At 38.0% G+C, this 19,387-nt stretch overlaps 1 protein-coding gene and 1 long non-coding RNA gene across 2 annotated transcripts in view; one reads left to right on the forward strand and one right to left on the reverse strand.

The window, feature by feature from the left end:
- Window positions 1-4,466, reverse strand: part of LOC147873717 (uncharacterized) — a 56,933-nt gene extending 52,467 nt beyond the window's left edge. Inside the window, exon 1 of the long non-coding RNA XR_015535293.1 lies at window positions 4,377-4,466. This is a non-coding gene — a long non-coding RNA (uncharacterized LOC147873717). The remainder of the gene's footprint in view (window positions 1-4,376) is intronic.
- Window positions 1-19,387, forward strand: part of stw (laccase) — a 73,729-nt gene that overhangs the window by 25,760 nt on the left and 28,582 nt on the right. The window lies entirely within an intron of this gene.

The raw sequence follows: 19,387 nt of genomic DNA on the forward strand, positions 1-19,387 counted from the left end.
ACCCCGGTACCCATTGTAGAGGAGGCTGGGTGGGCCCCAGAGCCGGTCTGGACGCAGAGGCTAGAGGAAAAAATCCTCTGCCCCCGTCGGGGATCAAACCCCGGTCGTCCAGCCCGTAGCTAGTCACTATACTGACTGAGCTATCCCGGCTCATAATAACACTCTAATATTTCATAATTTAAATACGACAAATGATGACATATTTATGTACGAAACCAGTTCTAAACGTATTTACTTGAACCTTTGTCGACGGTCAATAACCTTCAGCGTTAAAATGAAGGACGCTGGACACAAAACCAGTTACAGTGCAGAATTCATGTCAGTACACGAAGTTCATTGATGGAGCTGACAAATACACGCGTTCCGAAATCAAGTTCTGTGCTGATGCTCTGAATCACAAAGTCAAGTTCAGAGCAGAATTACCAGCATCAAGGTGGACCAGGAGTGAACGGTAACACCTCCTGGTCAGTGCTTTACTGCCAGAACTGACGTATCGTAATTTACCTTAAGCTAACCACGTGTATCTTTGCGCGTTGCGATGTAGTACAGCTTATTTAATCTCCTTTTATATTGTCAAACCATTTACTGACTCTTTTGTTGTTGTTAATATGACGACTCTGTTTAAAATGTAAATGTTATATGAGGTCAAATTAGGTACGAAGATCAAAGACGGTTAGTAGGTAAGAACTGAGATCGGCGGTCGTTACATAATAGCCGTACTATCCTAAGACGGAGAAGTTGAAGGAAACAAAGAAAATTTTACTTAGGATTCCTGTAATTCACCTCAGATCAGTAAACGGTGTCTTCCAAACACAAGACGTAAAGTATACACAGTAAGTCCAATGTATTCGGAACCATTGGAGAACTCTTATCTGGTAAAATATTAAAAAAGGAAGGGAAATTTTTCTATAAATCACGTGCTTATAATCACAATTGTTTAAATTTTCTTTACCTTGAACTCGCCGTTACGACGCCATGCTCTTTGCACTATCAACAGTAAGAACATCTTGCGATGTTCCCACATCGACATGAAATTTGAAATATGAAGTGAACCAAACCAAGAAAACGTCTAGACACTCGAACAGCCATGTCAACGTTGGCAACACTGCCGTAATATTTTAATTTCTAAGATGTACAGAGTGTATCCCCGTAACGAATTTCTCTCAGAGAAAACTCCAGCACTTGAGACTGAAAACACGATTTGAAACTTTTCTTTCTTGATATTTTTACGTATTTATCAGCCACGGAATTATGGTACACGCTGTATATCCAGCGGTAATGCTGTATCCTTGTAAACCTACTGAACCGTTGAGGTTGACTTATTTTGTTGTGTTCAGTATATTTTAATGCCCATATTTATAAGGATCATAAAAACACTAACTCCATTAGTCGCTAACACGGAGGTCGATCTAGATATAAAATCAGTAAAAGTAATTGTCCTATACGATCATATCTTGTCAACAGAATGCATGGCAAAATCACAATACAATCGCCCTGATAACAGAGTCTTCAAATACCTGCGAAACGCTTGTACACTTCTACCATATTAAATGGCGTAGCAACCCTCGAGACAACCATCTCCATACTCGTCACCGTGAGAACCTGAAAGTTCACTTAGAATACGTCTTAGTTTTCCACAGTCTTATGGGGGTCTAAGAGAGACGGAAATGTCGTTATCGACTGTTGGATTCAAAACAATTATGCCCCATTAATAGCTTTACCTGATATATCCATGGTGGTTAATGCTCCCGCGTCATGACGTCATTAAGACGAATAGCTAAATGTTTGAAAGCGCAACGGGAGTTTAAAGGTAACGCTAAACGACTATTGTGCACTGTAATTATCGCTGCATGAATAAAATACTAAGCTCCTCATTTGCGCTAATTATACTTCGTCATGGTCTTTGCTCGCTACGAACTAAGGTAATCAGGTTACAAGCTGAATTTAACATATTAATTTCACATTAAATATTACTGAATGTAAATGTTATACAGTAAAAAAAATTGGGTTCTAATAGTAAATCATATAAATATCGGCATTTATCGCCATAAAATCTGTCGAAATTATAATTATCCTTCATGTCAGCTAGCAAATTCATATGATTTTTTATTGAATTATATTTCAAGTAAAATATGAGGTTCTCACGGGTTTCAGCGTCGTGCAGTCTGATAGAATTTTACCAAACGTTTAGAGATACTGTCTACATCATTATGTCAATCAGAACTCATCACCCTGATAATGAAGGCAGTATGTAATGTTTGTAATCATATATTCTTCGTTAACATCGTTGGAATTTTAAACTTTATCACTGAATCTGGACCCATCCAAGTGACAGCAGAGAACATTTTCATAGAGTTTAACTCAACGACAGTATAAATATGACCATTTATCTTAAACAAATGTTCTTGCAGTGGGGCTGAGTCCCCACGCATAGCTCTTGAACTGGATAACCAACTCTTATCCGCTGTTCGCGTCTGCATATAACACATACTTACAGGGTATCTTGACAATCCAAACATTTGAGGACATAACATGCACACACTTAACATATCGGTCTTAGGAGTGTATCCAAATCTTCAGCAGGAATAAAAATATTCAGGCCTAAATACAACACTACAGCCTTTCTCAACGTTCACTGATTTACTTGCCCTCAAAATAGTAACGGACGCTTTAAAGCAACGGTAGACCCTGGGTAAATTACGAACATGGCCTTCCGCACTCTTTAGGACATCACAACATAAATTTACGTCGACAAAAGCAGTTGGAAAATATCAAAAATTAATTTGTTTTAAATTTGTTTTTATATAAGTACTTAAAATTCTATATGAGCCGGGATAGCTCAGTCAGTATAGTGACTAGCTACGGGCTGGACGGCCGGGGTTCGATCCCCGACGGGGGCAGAGGATTTATCCTCTAGCCTCTGCGTCCAGACCGGCTCTGGGGCCCACCCACCCTCCTATCCATCGGGTACCGGGGTCCTTTCCCGGGGGTAAAGCCGGCCGGGGCGTGATACCGACCACTCACCCCCATCTAGTGCCGAGGTCAAGGAAGAGAGGAGCTATACCTCCACTCCCCCCAAACGCCTACATGGCGTATAGTGGGACAAACTTTACTTTACTTTTACTTAAAATTCTATAAGCCTGCATTGAAACCATAAACATGGAATGCCAAAAGTATCAAAATTCAAAGGAAACCAAAAGCTCTGATATGAGAATCGAAATTTACAAGCGAAACAAGCCATGAAATAATTCTTACATTCTCTTGCGACGGGGTTCTTGGACGACCGCCAACTTTGATCACTGGACAAACTTGCCTGTCCTGTTTCCTGTGTCTCTCACACTGAACAGCACAGACTCAAATGTTACCATTACTGACAGGCCTAAACATGTTTACGTAAGCTACTTCAGAAGGCCGAGTAATCCCGTTTTGATGCCAACTTAAATAATAAAAGTCGATTCGTCCTGAGAATGGAATAAAGAGACAAAATATATATCGTATGCGATACAAATGCATTCATGTTAACGTACCTACTCTTATTTATTTACAACAACGCATTTCTGCAGTACTAAAACCGAGAAAACGCCGTAATAGGATTTGAAATTAAATTTTAAGCACGACTGCACATAAAATATTTGAAGTTTTTGATACTGCAGATTTCCAAGGCAGCAAATATAAGATTAGTCTGATGGGATCTAGCGCCTTCTGTAGTATATGTTTACCGACGTTTCAGAGGTCCTTGCTGTCTCCATCATTAGGACAATAAGTCCTGATGGTGGAGGCAGCAAGTGCCTCTGAAACGTCGGTAAACTACCAGACTATACGTTGCAACAACTAAGAATCCAAGTTACAAGACATTCGTTTTTCAAGGCATGGGATTTGCAACACATTTACGTCTATTTAAAGTTGATTTCCATACCGTTATAATATATCTAGTAAATTACATACCATACATTGTTATGTTTGAATGATAATCATTCAAAAAATTTCTACCACCAGGAGTTATAATTACTAATTTTTTCCACACGCTACAGATCCAAGAGATGCGTGATAAATTCCATAAGGAGTATCAAAGTTAAAATTCTTATAGCCTATCTTCATGTTTCTTCTTTAGAGATACAGATTATCGTATCAATACACCAAATCTCATTCGGGAATAAATTACTTTCTCATTCTATCTCTCTGATATGTTATTATGCTTCTTACATTTAATACCTGTAATTCAGATACATTACGTCGAACCACATACTCTAGAGGTAATTAATTCATTTTAAATGTATAATGCGAATACACGAATTTTGAACGAAAAGTTTAATATTTAAATTTACATCATTGGCGCATTCAATTTAGAAGCTATATACAATGACGTTATAGCTTACCTGTATATCGACTTGATGTGGTAGTAGATGTTTATCCTGCGGTGAATGGTCTCTTACTATTTAGGGTCTATTCGCTTACTTCTGCGTGGGAGCCTGACAATCTGACTACATGTGACGTTTACTGCTAAAGTCTGGTAGGTAATTATTCTAGTAATGTTTCTGTTCACCAATTAACTGTCATTTCTTGTTTAAATAAACTAAAGATTTCTTTAATTTTAATTATCACAATTTGCATTCAATGTACGTTTATATCCACATAATTAATATATATTTATAACCTTTATAATACAACATAGTTTAACGTAATGTGTCTAAAATACAGATATTCTTAAAAATACGCTTAATATTCGAGGGCGGTTACATTAACAAGTAACTTACTGCGAATTATATATGGTTTATTGATACGAAATTTTATCTGGAATGAAGAAACACAGAAATACAAGAATTGTAGATATTCCATACTCATTATGGAATAATATTTTTTATTTTCCGTCTATACACAAACTTAAAATAATGTTGTTAAAATTACTTAAAATTATAACATTCTCAGTAGATACTGCATCTTGTTACATTTTTTGTTATCGACGACATGTTTCAATGTGTATTACATCATCATCAGGTCGATCAATTTTAATATATTTTAAAAACTGTTGTACATCTTGCGTTGCGTATATTGATTAATTTGATTTGTTTAATTATAAATTTTTGTCTCTTCCTTTAAATTTGGAGGTTGTGCTTGGATGTTTTATATCTGTAAAATTAATTTTCAAATCGTGATTTTGGATATTGACATAGGAAATATAAAACATCCAAGCACAACCTCCAAATTTAAAGGAAGAGACAAAAATTTATAATTAAACAAATCAAATTAATCAATATACGCAACGCAAGATGTACAACAGTTTTTAAAATATATTAAAATTGATCGACCTGATGATGATGTAATACACATTGAAACATGTCGTCGATAACAAAAAATGTAACAAGATGCAGTATCTACTGAGAATGTTATAATTTTAAGTAATTTTAACAACATTATTTTAAGTTTGTGTATAGACGGAAAATAAAAAATATTGTATCAATAAAACACAAACATGACGCATTTAAGATATAAATCATTATGGAATGTGTAAGCTCATCTAAATTATCAGTAAATATCTACCAGAAGAAATTAGAAAGGTGTCTGTGAAAGAAACTTGGGTCTCATATGTCACCGTGTGGACAGCTTCATGTGAAATTGTCTCTACCATGCACGGAGCTGTTCTTTGAAGTATCTGTAATCGCAGTCACACTAGGCATTGTAATTAAATTAAAGATAAGTCACATTATAAAAATTCAGAAACTAAAAAAGGAAAACAATTGAATACATTTTCACAGTTGAATCTTAAGTCAACAGAGGACATCCAAGAAGCTTTTACTATGCAGTCTATTTGTGTTAGCGGAACACACTGCAGATTAACAGATACTTATGCTCCAACCTGCACAAGTTATGAAAAGAAGTGGAAAAGATTTTTCAGATACGACAAAGAATTTTGTGTCAGCAACTGCTCGTAGAACGGACGAACTTAATAACGGTTATTTATTCATCATTCACAACCAATTTCATCGTTGCATGGCTTTAATTCTAATTAAAATCGATTTTATTTAATAAATCTGTGGTATTAATATGGATTGGGCGGGTCTTCCAAGTCACATAAATATTCAACGTAACAGGCTCTCCGTCATCTGACCTCGTGAAAGGAACTGGGGTCGTCAATAAGGGCCACATCATAGTACAAGTTAAATGCACAGGCCGCCTTACAGGCTTCGTTTTCGAGTATGTGAAAGGGGTTTGAATCAATAAGTTAATGTTGTTTTATGAGTACATCGTTAAGTTATTCACTGTACCGGTATTTGCTAAAAAAAATGCCTCTAAAATTACAATAAAGATCTTTAGTTAATCTCCATAGAGAAAGTCCCATTCTTTTAACAATAACATGATTAATGAACAATGAACTGAAAATGATACATAGGAAAGAGTCGTGACCTGTTTTAATGTACAAATTCAGCATTTATCTGGTGTTACTGAGGAAATCTACCGAAAACCTCAGTCGGCAAAGCCGGTTTCGAGGTCGAGAATTAAAATTAGGACTTCCCGAGGTCTAACCACTCGACATCGATGGTGGTCTTGTGCGTTTTAACGTGTTGTGGACATGTATGCAGATATCAAAGCTTCGGAAAAACACACTGTCTCCATTTTCAGAGTATCAATATCTTCGCAGTTGTAAGAACTAAAATCTCAAACACCTGATTAACAAATAATTTATCTTGTATGGATATCAAAGTTCATTATTCTGTCCACAGAAACTCGTCATTGGACGCTAGACGAGCCCAGATTAATCTAATCCACACGCTACCTTTTAAGATCTAATATAATTTAACATAATAGTCCCATGACGCCTAGGTCGGCCATGTGATCTCATGTCATTAGGTTTTCAGACTAACGACCGAGACCGAACACCACCGCGGAACTAATTCGACCAAAATTACTTTCCTGAGGCCTTATTACACGCGCCTTTGGTCTTAAACAACCACAACCTCAATCACGATAAACAGATTTCATAGAAAAAATTCGAAATCAATACGTTCTGAATAGGATAGAGGCAAGTTAAAAACTTTAGGGTGACTTTTGACAAACACTGTGGAGTCGCAGGTCGCGTGAAATTCTTATCAATCTGCTGTAAATATCGACAACTACAGAGAGACTGACAATTAACCTTGCAGCCTTTTACGGATCACCTGATTTTCTGAACTTCTTATATCTCAGTATAAAAGTGAAATCATGAATTCATTGCTAAAGTGTTACACATTGAATCCTAGTCCTACGAGCAACAAGACATACAATTAAGTTAAATGAAAACATAACAAACTTCTTCAGAGTTCTTAAAATGATGAAAAATTCCCTGCCTTTTATGAAACGAAAAATTATATTACACTATTACAAAAACCCACCCCAAGACCTTATGTTAAGCCAGAATAATCTAATACACATATCATATCCTATTTCTTTGGGACCAATTTAATAGTTTCTCTCATCTACGTCTAGGCCTTCTAAGCGGAACCTTTAGTACAAGTTTTGCGACTTAACCTGCTATCTTATCCGCGGCTGACGTAGAAGATACCGCGCAAACTCACTTACTTAGTTCCTCTCGCATTTTCTAAGACTCGCCTCACATTCTGCCTCCGGCGACAAGTTAAGACCTCGTACGGTGCACAACTCAGAAAATACATGGAAATGACACAAGTTTCCTGTTTTACGCGTTTTTGTTATACGCGGCGTTTCTCACTAACACAAACCCCGCGTATAACAAGTCAACTGTACTGTATTATCACTGATGTATTTAATGAGACGTTTGGAGTTTCAGAGAAATCGACCAGAGAAATTAATAAAGAATCATAAAGTTTATATCTGTTGTAAATTTAATGAGTGTGAGATTTTAAACAGAGATTCCTGTTTGAACACACACGGAATTATCTGATTATGTAGAAAGCTAAAAGGAATTTCGCGTATGTATTTGTTAACAAGTGAAAGAAAACTAATGTTTAATGTAATACGCATCGGTCATAACTTTTCACCGTACGTCTTCGTGCCAGGACCAGCTCTATCTGCTGAAGATGTTGGAATTTCTCCTGTCAAACACAGAACAGTAGAGTCCGTTATAATAAACAGAACTACTTCAGTCCCCACACTAACTCCTCATGCTACAATTTGTTCAGAAAAACAGATAATTAGTAACACATTCATGTAAACTATGCATTTACGTACAGTTAGGTCTATTATGATTTATACCGAGCTAATGAAGACTTGTGGCCGGAACAATCACGCCACTTAGGGGGTAGCTCCCCGCTTAAAATATTAATTACTATAGAATTAAGATGTCAATTCTAGGTTGTAACGCCATCTAGTCTGGTAGAAGTTTAATTTCAGCGGTACTTGCTACCTTCGTCAACAGAGACCTCTGAAACGTCTGTAAACCACAAGACTATAAAGTGCTACAATTCGCAATGCTGGCACTAACTAACTAACTAACTAGATGGCTTACCGAACCCGAAGGTTCATCACCGAATTAACCAAAGCCCTCCACCGGACCCTGTCCTGGGCCAACAAAATCCAGTTTCCTTCAACTCCTATCTCCCATAGATCCCGCCTGAGATTATCCTCCCATCTACGTCTAGGTCTCCCCAGCGGTCTCTTCCCTTCAGGTTTCCCAACCAGTACCCGGTGCACACCTCTTGTCCCATCCATGCGCGCTACATGTCCCGCCCATCTCACTCTTCTCGACTTAATCACCCTCACAATACTGGGGGAGCAGTACAGATTTTTAAGCTCGTCATTGTGCAGTTTTCTCCACGCCCCATCGTCTTCCCTCTTAGGCCCAAATATCCTCCTCAACACCCGATTCTCAAACACCTGCAATCTGTGTTCCTCCCTCTGAGTGAGTGGCAGTCGAACATATATTCTGCTTTCGCATTTCAGGTATGCTGATAGTACATAGCCTAAACTTATGCATGAGTGAGAAAATAATATATATATATATATATATATGACAGAAACATCACAGAATCTGTTTCCAATTCAACGCTGTTTTCCAAAATGCGAAAAATACGTAGCTTCAGTCATAGCCTTTTCATTAATGGTTACCCGTCAATAAAAAAGTGCCCTGGTAGAGTAGGTAGTTTGCCGGCACGTGGATTAGAGAGGCGTGGAAGACGGGGTCTTAAAAAAAATTGGTAGACCGGGCCCAAATCCCTTCTTCTCTGCCGGTCTTAATAAGAAGGTGTTTAAACGAATGAAATAAAAAACTCGACTAGTCAGGTAAATAAGCATTTAATACATTCCATCCACTTACAGGACGTGTTTTGCTACGCTTAATTATTTTAATAAAGACAGGTAGGCCATTAACACGCAGAAATATTGTGTGAAAACAGTCTTGGGGAAAGTATGTATTAGCAATAACGTGTTATTAAAACGACTAAAAAAGTTTTAAAATTGTTTTCTTTACGCTGAAACCTATGACGGGTAAATTTACATTTCAAGAAGCTAAAATTACGTCATACAATTTAGAAATTTTATATTAAATTTTGCTTCAGGGGTGCCCCAGAAAAATAAAACATAAGTCGTCACTACAAATGACAAAGTTAAGAGCAGATTAAATTCGGGTAATGCTTACTTTAGTGCAGTTCAGTGTCGATCACCTTATGATGTATCTAAAAACTTTGGTTTTATCTGTTATTTTGTATGGGTGTCGCCCTGGGGGATGATTACAAGTTGAGGGTTCCTGAGACAGGGTGCTCAGGAGAAAATCTAGACACAAGAGAGAGAATAATTGTAACAGAATAACGGAGAAAGCTGCAGATTAAGGAGGTTCATAATTGATACCCTTCGCCACTTATTATTATAGTAATCAAATCAAGACAGATAAGATGGGCGGGACATGTAGACTGCACAAGGCATTGAGAATTTCAATTGGAAAACTTGAAGCGAGAAAAAGCAACTTGTAAAATGACTGGATTCAACAGATACAGGACGGAGTCCGGTGGTTGGATGTTGTCAATACGATAATGAACTTCCGGTTTCCAAAGAAGGCGCGAAATTTCTAGAACAGCTGAATGACCACAGCTGCTCAACAAAGGCTCTGGCTCCGTGAAATTAGTTACTGTGAGCAAGCATGTTCCTGTCCATAAAATTTAAGTAATAATTTTCCAGTATCTTATTACCCCTTCTTACTTTAAACAAAGAAATGACTGTACCTGTCTCCAGGATATGATTTTACAAAACTAGTTTCTTCAACTTACGTATTACAACGGTCATTGGTTTTGAATGTGATACTGACCGCTAATATAAGTGATCGATTTCCTTCACTTTAAATTACTGCAAGGAGTCTGGCTTGGCTATCGTGTTTCATTTTTTAAAGCTATGATATCGTGAAATGAAAATAATAAACAAGTTTATTCCGTGTTGCGTTTAGTTGTGGCCGGTGTTTCCTATATTTTATGGTGTTGATGGTTTCTATGCCAACACAAGAAAACAGAGCATTGGAAGCATAAATGCCATTGCCCCTGGAATGTACACTAGCCTGTCTTTGACTTCGCAGACGTATTGTAGCAAATCTGTTCTAGTACAGTGTTTCTAAAGTATTTCATTCTGATTAAACAATATATTTATTTATTTAGTGTTCTGTCTGACGACAGGTCCATATGAACAGGATCCTTCCATCCTTTTCTCGGACTGGGACCTGTTCATATACGTTCTTGGCAGATGATCCAGAAGTGGTTTGCCATTGCCTTCTTCTGTGTGTGAATGGAGTAACTGTTGGGATGCCACGGAGGAAAACTCCGTGTTGCCTAGACCACGGCCTTGCCCAACACAAGTTATAAATTCGGGCACCGCCGGGAATCGAACCCGAGACCCCAGGATTACAAGGCCAGCGTTCTAACCGCTAGACCACCGTGGCTATTAAACAATATATAGACTAACCAAAATATAGATAAATGTTATACATTCTTTCGTCATGTGTTATCTACGGTGTTATACTATCAGGCTCGCATCACAATGATGACTAATCAAGATTGTATCGTAGTTAAAAATTTCTCTCTAAAAATTTTCTCTAAATTCCATTTTTTTACACCTGGTACCGCCGATAAACCGCAGTCAGTGGCGTGGAGACCCATCTCTAGAGAGATGGTTCGTTCTCCGGCAATTTACTTTCCGCTACTACACAGAAAGTGATTCACGGATCGTCACTCTTGATTCCGTTTCGCTTCCTCTGTGGATTTGACGACGACGAAACATTAACAATAAGTTTTCTTGTAACTTCTATTCTATCGTCACAGCTGACAGATCACGGATCTCAGTAATTAGGTAGAATGCTAATAAAACAAGTGAACCGAGTCCTGACAATTAAATTTAAACGGACTGCTGTATACTAACTAATAACCTTCAGTTGATATGGTCACCTTCAAATGAGGCCTATTCGTATTCAAACGTCTCCGTAATGTTAAACGATGCTAGAAATAATTTTCCAATAAGTCTTTCCAATACTGTCGTCATATTGCTCTGAACGTCTTCAAGTCACTCGAAACGAAACCCGCCTCAGAAAGAGCTATACTTTTTTGGAAATGCGAACAAGTCACAAGGGAAAAATCAGTGGGAGAACAGCGGGTAATGTAATAGTTTTCTTACTGACAAGATATTATTTTACCAAAATAGATGAATGTATTGAAAGGCGCAAAATCTGATTTTCGCGGTGAATTTGGACTTTTTCCAACAAACACGCTGGCATAAACCAAAAACTTTTAAGACAGGGTTCTCGGTCATTTGCTTGTTTCGGTAGAGGAAAGGGAACAAATGTGTAAAGGATAGTTTATTTTATATCAAAAAGACAGTGCAGCATCGGTTTGGCAATTTTGTTTTGATATTCGTCACCTCTTCAGTCTCAAAAACTTTGAATTTTCTATTGGAGACTTCAGAGTTTCATTTCAGACCACTGGACGACATTAAGTCTCACCACCAGAACGGGTTGTTTCAGCAGTCTTACTATAACCTCTGAGCAAATTAAAAATACGATTTCCTCATCACGTAATTTTCTCAAGTCATTTGTTATTTTGTCTCCTACGTGTCCTCGAACCTCTTCAGACCATGTTTCTCTTTCTGAATCACATGTGTAAGCTAATGCAGAAAGGTAAATAGGATTACGTTTAAAAACCTCCTTGACTCGCAGAAAATTCTCCGTCATGTCACAGTCACGGATGAGTAACACCAATTATCGAGAATAGGTAACGGAAGTGTCCACCTGTTTCAGGAAGAGCAGATAATGACAATTTAATCAGCATTTTGCAACTGTTCTTTGTTACGGGATTTAATATTCTCGCTTTCTTACAGAAAGTACTACAGACATACGGATCTGTTCTTCCGTGTATAGCAAACTCATTCTTATACAATGCTAAAACACACACAACTTGTATCATTTAGAGCTCCAAATTCGGATAATCTACATGCTTTATTTTTTTCGTTGTTACACTGGTTTTAAATTTCCAAGAACAATAAAAATTTAAGTTGAAAGGGCATTTTGTTGTTAATAATATTACAAAATACTGCACCTTTAATTTTCTATCAAATAAAGATTAATATATTTGATTCCATTGCTATTTTAATCAGGGTATAAGAACATGAAATATTACAACTGTGTGTTTATTAGTCAAATCAGGAGCGTTAGCAAGAACATGGCATAAGAAAGATGAGAAATTCATATAAATATTAATATAAATCTGAAAGGATAGAAAACACCTGAAAGTGATAGTCGCATGCGGGAGAATAATATTAAAATGTAACTCAAATAAATAGGTTGTTAGATCTGGTCTGGATTCACATGGTTCCAGAAATTCCTGCAAACGCGTTCATACACTTTGACTTCATGAAAGACAGATAATTTCTTGACTAGCTGAACGGGGTAACAGTTTGTCAAGATGAAGTGTGTTCCATGGAGTTAGATTTCTACACAGGATATGAAGAAATTAAAAACGCTCTGAATTGACGGAAACTAACGAACATTAAATATATAAGACACAGTCAATATGAAAGATACTATACTTTCTATCTCCACACATCCTAAACGCCCTTAAGCGACAGAATTTGCCCTTAATATGCACCAGTGAATGGAAACACTGTCTAAAGGATCTCAGTGTGTGTGTTAGATAAATATTCAAATAGCTTCAGGGATACAAATAACCCGTTTCTGTAGCCTCTGAGGCACTTTATGTCGGACGGCAAGTCGTCCGCAAGTGGGACGAAAGAAATTCCATTTGCACGTGTGTAAACGAAAAGGAAGTAATGAACGCGGTCAAATTAAACTCAGTGAGTGTAATAAAGTGTGCAAAGCGAGTACACAATGCTGAGATTAGGTATCTACGAGGCGCGTCCCAAAAATAAGTTTCCCTGGAGCCGTTTACAGAAACAAGACACAATTTCATGGAAATATTTATTGCAACAGATACAGCAAGTGTCCAGCTATTTTTCAACATATTCGCCACCGGAATTGAGACATTTGTCATACCGTGGGACCAACTTTTGAATACCTGTGTCGTAGAAGTCTGCCGCCTGGGATTGGAACCACTGTGTGACAACCATCTCCGCCTCTCTGTCATTCTCAAAACGCTGACGCTGACCGGACAGGAATTTCTTGAGGTGTAGGAAAAGATGGAAATCACTGGGAGCGAGGTCCGGGCTGTAGGGTGAATGATTAAACACCTCCCAGCTGAACTCCTGCAGGAGACTTGCTGTCCGTCGAGCCGTGTGCGGCCTAGCGTTATCACTGACCGCACTTCACAATCGGCGGGAGCTGGAATAAGAACCTGCATCTTCAACAGCTGCAACGATGCTACTGTGAGAACGCGGGAAGTATCGTTAGTGCATGCGCCATGCTACGTCATTGCTCTATCACGTATGCACAGTCGCTTCGCGCAATATAAGGTTTGCTAGCTGTGGGACGAGTGGGAAACTTACTTTTGGGACGCGCCTCGTATATTTCTTAAATATTTATAACTTATCTGAAACGTTTTTTGAAAAGGCAAATGATTACTAAAGTAAACGTAATTTCTGATGGCTCTGTGTACAGCGACGTTTGTATGGTAATCAAATGAGCAATAACTGAGCTTCGAGTCCAGTTACGTGTACAGCGTCGTAAGAAATCCAGTTTGTGTAAATGGGCACATTACTAGAGAATGTATTTCCCGTGTCAAAGTGACATTAATGTAAAAGCTCAAATTAAGAGACACACATATCCATATAATTCCACTATTATTTACAAAATCAGTTCCTGCGATGCTGAATATTATAAAACGTGACACGCGTTATCATAAACCGCAAACCCCTTCTAAATCTAAATACGATTTATTTTCCAAGTGTTTTGATATAACAGTTGTTTTAATTAAATAAATATATCCAAACAGTACACTTCAAAGTATCCGACATTAAAGCACATCATGTTTTTGTTAATAGTCCTTGAAAAAAATAATCACATTATAATTAAAACAGAACAACTGAAACTTTATAAGAATTAAAATGAAGTTGTGTGATTTCAATGTCGACTTCGTGGTATGAAATTCAATTGGCTTTGGGGGCTATGTATTGTTTGTAGACAGGCCACAGATAAGCAGTGACAAACCATTTTGTGATAAGGGACAAATCCAGTGCAGCAAAATCTAATGAGCACCAATTCTGAACACCATTTCTAGTTATAAACCCTCGGATATACATATTTACATTAAAAATGGCAAATGCAACGGTTGTCGAAACGCTTAATAATGTTTAACATTCGACTCGGCTCAACTCCGAAAACAAAATTGTATTTATTATACGCTTGTTCCAGTGTTATTAACAGCCTACCTTTTACGTAAGTACCAATAAACTCTAATGGCCGTTACCAAATTGAATAATTAAAAGGCCACGGCAGGACTTTACCTCCATAATCTAAGTCACCAGTACAGCGCTGTTAGGTTTGCTACGATGCGAGATCTGTCTTTACTCGTCTGCGTTCCGATCTTCGGATTGCAGCGTTGTACGATTTAGTTGTGACCTTAAAACATGCAATTTAGTGACTTCAAGTATAACTCGCAAATGCCTGAACCTTAAGTTACAACAAAGCTAATACCAACACCACCAAAATAAACGAGCCAGTCCCATAATTACCCATGCTATTAGCCTGCATCCCTTAAATTAATTTTAATTATATCATAATATCCCCTTTAAAGTCGCCGTTCTTAAAGGATTTCCGCATCAAAATATTGTTTGCATGTTTTATCCTTCCCATTTAGTCACATACTTGTTTAGCCCATCTCTGCCCCTTAGATTTCATATTCCTAAGAATACTACGCAATCGGTTTCTATTACGAAATCCATGGTTACGTAAAATTTATAACCAAAATTGTTCACTAGCTTCAATCTCAGGCGTAAATAATTTCAAGAGCACTTGTATGCTTTTCTAACATTTGATTCCACGTACAACGCAAGATGGCAGATAAGAAAAGCACACATTTACATCGTAAAATGTTAAGCAGAAATACCACTTCGGAGATTTAAGCCTGATTAACTAAAACGAAATTTACTGATAATTTAGAGACATGCATGTGAATCTAAACAACAGAAATTAATCTCGATGTTAAAAGTAGGATTTGAAGTTTTCAGGGCGGTGAGTCCGAAGATGGCCAGCTATCTTCTGGGTTGCAGCGCCATGTAGTCTGGTAGATGATAGCCCTGATAATGGAGGCAGCAAGGACCTCTGAAACGTTGGTAAACTTCTATCAGACTACACGGCACTACAGTCCACAAGACAGTCATCTTCGTGTTAAAAGACCAACGATTCAAAAGCAGTTTCAAATATCTCACTAATTTAATGAATATTATTGCAGTAATTCATTAGTATTTTTAATACGTGTTCCCATGTTTTGTATGGGTGCGAAACATGGTCTCTCACTCAGAGGGAGGAACACAGATTGCAGGTGTTTGAGAATCGGGTGTTGAGGAGGATATTTGGGCCTAAGAGGGAAGACGATGGGGCGTGGAGAAAACTGCACAATGACGAGCTTAAAAATCTGTACTGCTCCCCCAGTATTGTCAGGGTGATTAAGTCGAGAAGATTGAGATGGGCGGGACATGTAGCGCGCATGGATGGGACAAGAGGTGTGCACCGGGTACTGGTTGGGAAACCTGAAGGGAAGAGACCGCTGGGGAGACCTAGACGTAGATGGGAGGATAATATCAGGCGGGATCTATGGGAGATAGGAGTTGAAGGAAACTGGATTTTGTTGGCCCAGGACAGGGTCCGGTGGAGGGCTTTGGTTAATTCGGTGATGAACCTTCGGGTTCGGTAAGCCATCTAGTTAGTTAGTTAGTTCCCATGACGTCTGGGTGATTTTATAACTTTGGGGCTTGCGATTCGATACGGAAGGGTGACTATCGTCACAGGTATGAAAAAACCTTAAGAACCATTTGCAATAGACTGACAATCGCCTCGTCGAGAATCATAAACCTGGCCTCACCCAACACTGTCATAAATAACACATTATTTATAACGACATCAGAAATTGTTTCTGACTTCTCTCGAAAGGTGTGTGTCACAGGAATGTGCAGAAGTTATTTATCAGGTAATATTATTTTATAATTATGTTTCCCCAAGTTACATTCCGCTTCTAACGATAAAAGAAAACCAATGGCACACAAGAATTTAACATTGAGAGAAGAAACAAGTTTTAAAGATGTCATAATTTCGTTTCCCTCTCACCTTGTGCATACAAACGTGAGAGCAAATATTGCCATTGTGTTGAATGCAATTATATAGCTCGTTCAGAATGACATGAGACTTAACCTTCGTTGCGCAGAATGCAGCGAGCTATGACGTCAGGTGAAACGTCTTCCATCTCGCTCAACAGAGGCAATACGATCTGTTCGAGGTGTACGTACTATTCTCTGTTTTATCCAAGAACGAACTTGGTGTAAACAAACAGAATGGGCAATCACCTTTCGCCGACCCAGGACTGGAGGGAGACCAATGAGCGTATGTCAACGTGGTGCGCATTTACAACAAATATTACTATAATTTAATAATCACTTCAGAGTCTTATATTAGCCGGGGAATTATACAGACCATTCCTTCTATTTTGGTCTTAAAATGTTATTTCACTACTCCACTCTGTCACCTCGTTAGCAAGAATTTAGCTGTCCCGGACACAAGGACTCATTATGTTCTTTATGTCAGACGTCCGTGGTATTTTCTGACCATCGGTTTAAATTGATACAGCGGTTTTGGAGTTTGATTGTCAGAAATTCTTTCTGACTATTCCTGTCATTTCTTTGGGAAGGCCTTTAATACTGCACTTATGTCTGTCTTATCCTAGTTTTTGTCTAATATTTTGTTAATGTCCTTAATTAGTCATTCTGTATCCTGCGATGGCTCTGAGGAAAGAAACTGGACGAGTCCACCTTTTACAAGTGAGAAAGTTGCTTAACAATGCTTTATATCAGTATCACATATTTTACACAGGCAACAGACAGTGGGTAGTTTTAGTTGGCCATATCTTCTGGAGACTACGCACTTGTGAAAGAAAAGTGCCAACCCCATAATTAAGGATATTATGTGCACACCTCCGACTGCTGATACTTTCACAAAAGAAATCGCCAAAGATTTATTGCGAGAGCATTGACGAATCAAAAATTCTCTGGCACTTACGAAAAGACTCGTGCCCACATGTTCCATGCAGACGTTCACACATGATTAACCGCACGCAGAAGAATCCAAATTCACAAACTGACAATCACTCGTCTTCTAGAGCCAAAACCAGAGGAATAATATCAGCTGTAGTTTTACGTGCCCATAAGTTTTATTAGTGCGATTTTAAAGTATTTCATTTAGTACAGATAATACGACGTTAAATTGAATTTCAAATAAACTGTTTGTGTCATGTTTGCTGCTTAATATACGTAGTTGCTAATGGTGTAGTATCTGGTTCGTGTTAAATTGATTTATTTTCAGACTCAAAAAGGGAACATTGATTTTATCGATGCGATTTCTGAGAATTCGTAGCAGAAAATAACCTTTCACAGATGTACGTAATCAGACGAAGAAGTTGTTAGCCACGTCACGGAATTTTTCGAAGTTAAAAATGTTGCTGGCGAGAAGTTCGAAGTTGTTGTCACCCCCATCGTCAACATTTGTTTCGGGTGCAGACAGTTCTAAACGCCTTCGATGTATTTAATTGTAAATCACATATATCAGCATTTTAAGACTAAATTTGTTATCATCTTCTGTAGAAATAATTTTAAAAGTTGTGCAGGCCCACCAATTTTTTGGTGTTCCCAAATGTGGCACTTGTACTAAATCTTCCCCGTCGTTGCCTGATGGGTTTTTAGACAGGAGGATGGCACGTACGTAATTTTGAAATGAATGACATCAAGCATCCTCCTAACTTAAATTACTCTTTCATTTCCACGTGAATATAATTTCTATTCAGTACTGCCATTCCCAAATATAAAAACTCTGCCACATTCATGACAGCATCATCTATATTTATGTTTTAAAGATGCCTATATCCATATTTCTACTCATCGTCCTGATGATGGATGCAGTAAGTACCGCTGAAACGCCAGTAAACGTCTATCAGACTTCATGGCGGAACATCCCAGAAGAAGGCCATCTTCATTTTCGCCGCCATGAGACTCTGAAACCTCACTTATCCTCATATCATTATTTTGTCATAAATTTGGTTGAGATATGAAGACACACGTGCTTAGCTTTTCTGTATTTTTTCTAGTCGAATCTTACTGCAGTCTAACAGAGTTTCTGTGTTTTCTTACACGAAAGCTTAAAGCGGAGCCAAACTGTAAACATTCGTGACGAATAAAGAGAAAATACATCTGGCGAAAAAAAACAGCAAAATCCATTACCACGCATGTAACAGTAGTTAATATATCAGACCTTTTTTTCCAGACAAGGGCTAAGAATACGTGATATGCATTTTAAAATATAAACTCTGGAAATCAAATTTGGATATCAGTACATAAAACTATGCGAGCCTCAATTTATAATGTTATTTTTTGTGATATAACACATTTTTCCACTAAGGCATGTTCAACTATTCCACCCACACAGGTCAGCTCTTCCAACAGCAGAGATTTATGTGCAAAGTGAACGTCGTACATCTGTAGCCAATTGACATTCAGTCCTCACAGCGCCAGGTTTCAGTTGTAGAAAGAAATACTACAGACATCATTTCTGACACCAAAAACGTCAGCTGAATGCTGATGACCTTAACGACACCTAATAAATGAGCACGTGATAATTCAACGGGGCAACAAAGAATTCTGTGGGATTCACGACGTCCATATTTAACATGTTTTCTGCACAAATCGACTTCCCAGAGCTTATTTAAGAGCTGCGTGGTCTCAGCTGCAATCGTGGTAATTTTATCAACTCAAAAAT

Source organism: Zootermopsis nevadensis, unplaced genomic scaffold (genome assembly GCF_977971745.1).
Source record: "Zootermopsis nevadensis isolate Lab colony 2312 unplaced genomic scaffold, Znev_1.0 Znev_ptg000016l, whole genome shotgun sequence".
Classification (NCBI taxonomy): domain Eukaryota; kingdom Metazoa; phylum Arthropoda; class Insecta; order Blattodea; family Termopsidae; genus Zootermopsis; species Zootermopsis nevadensis.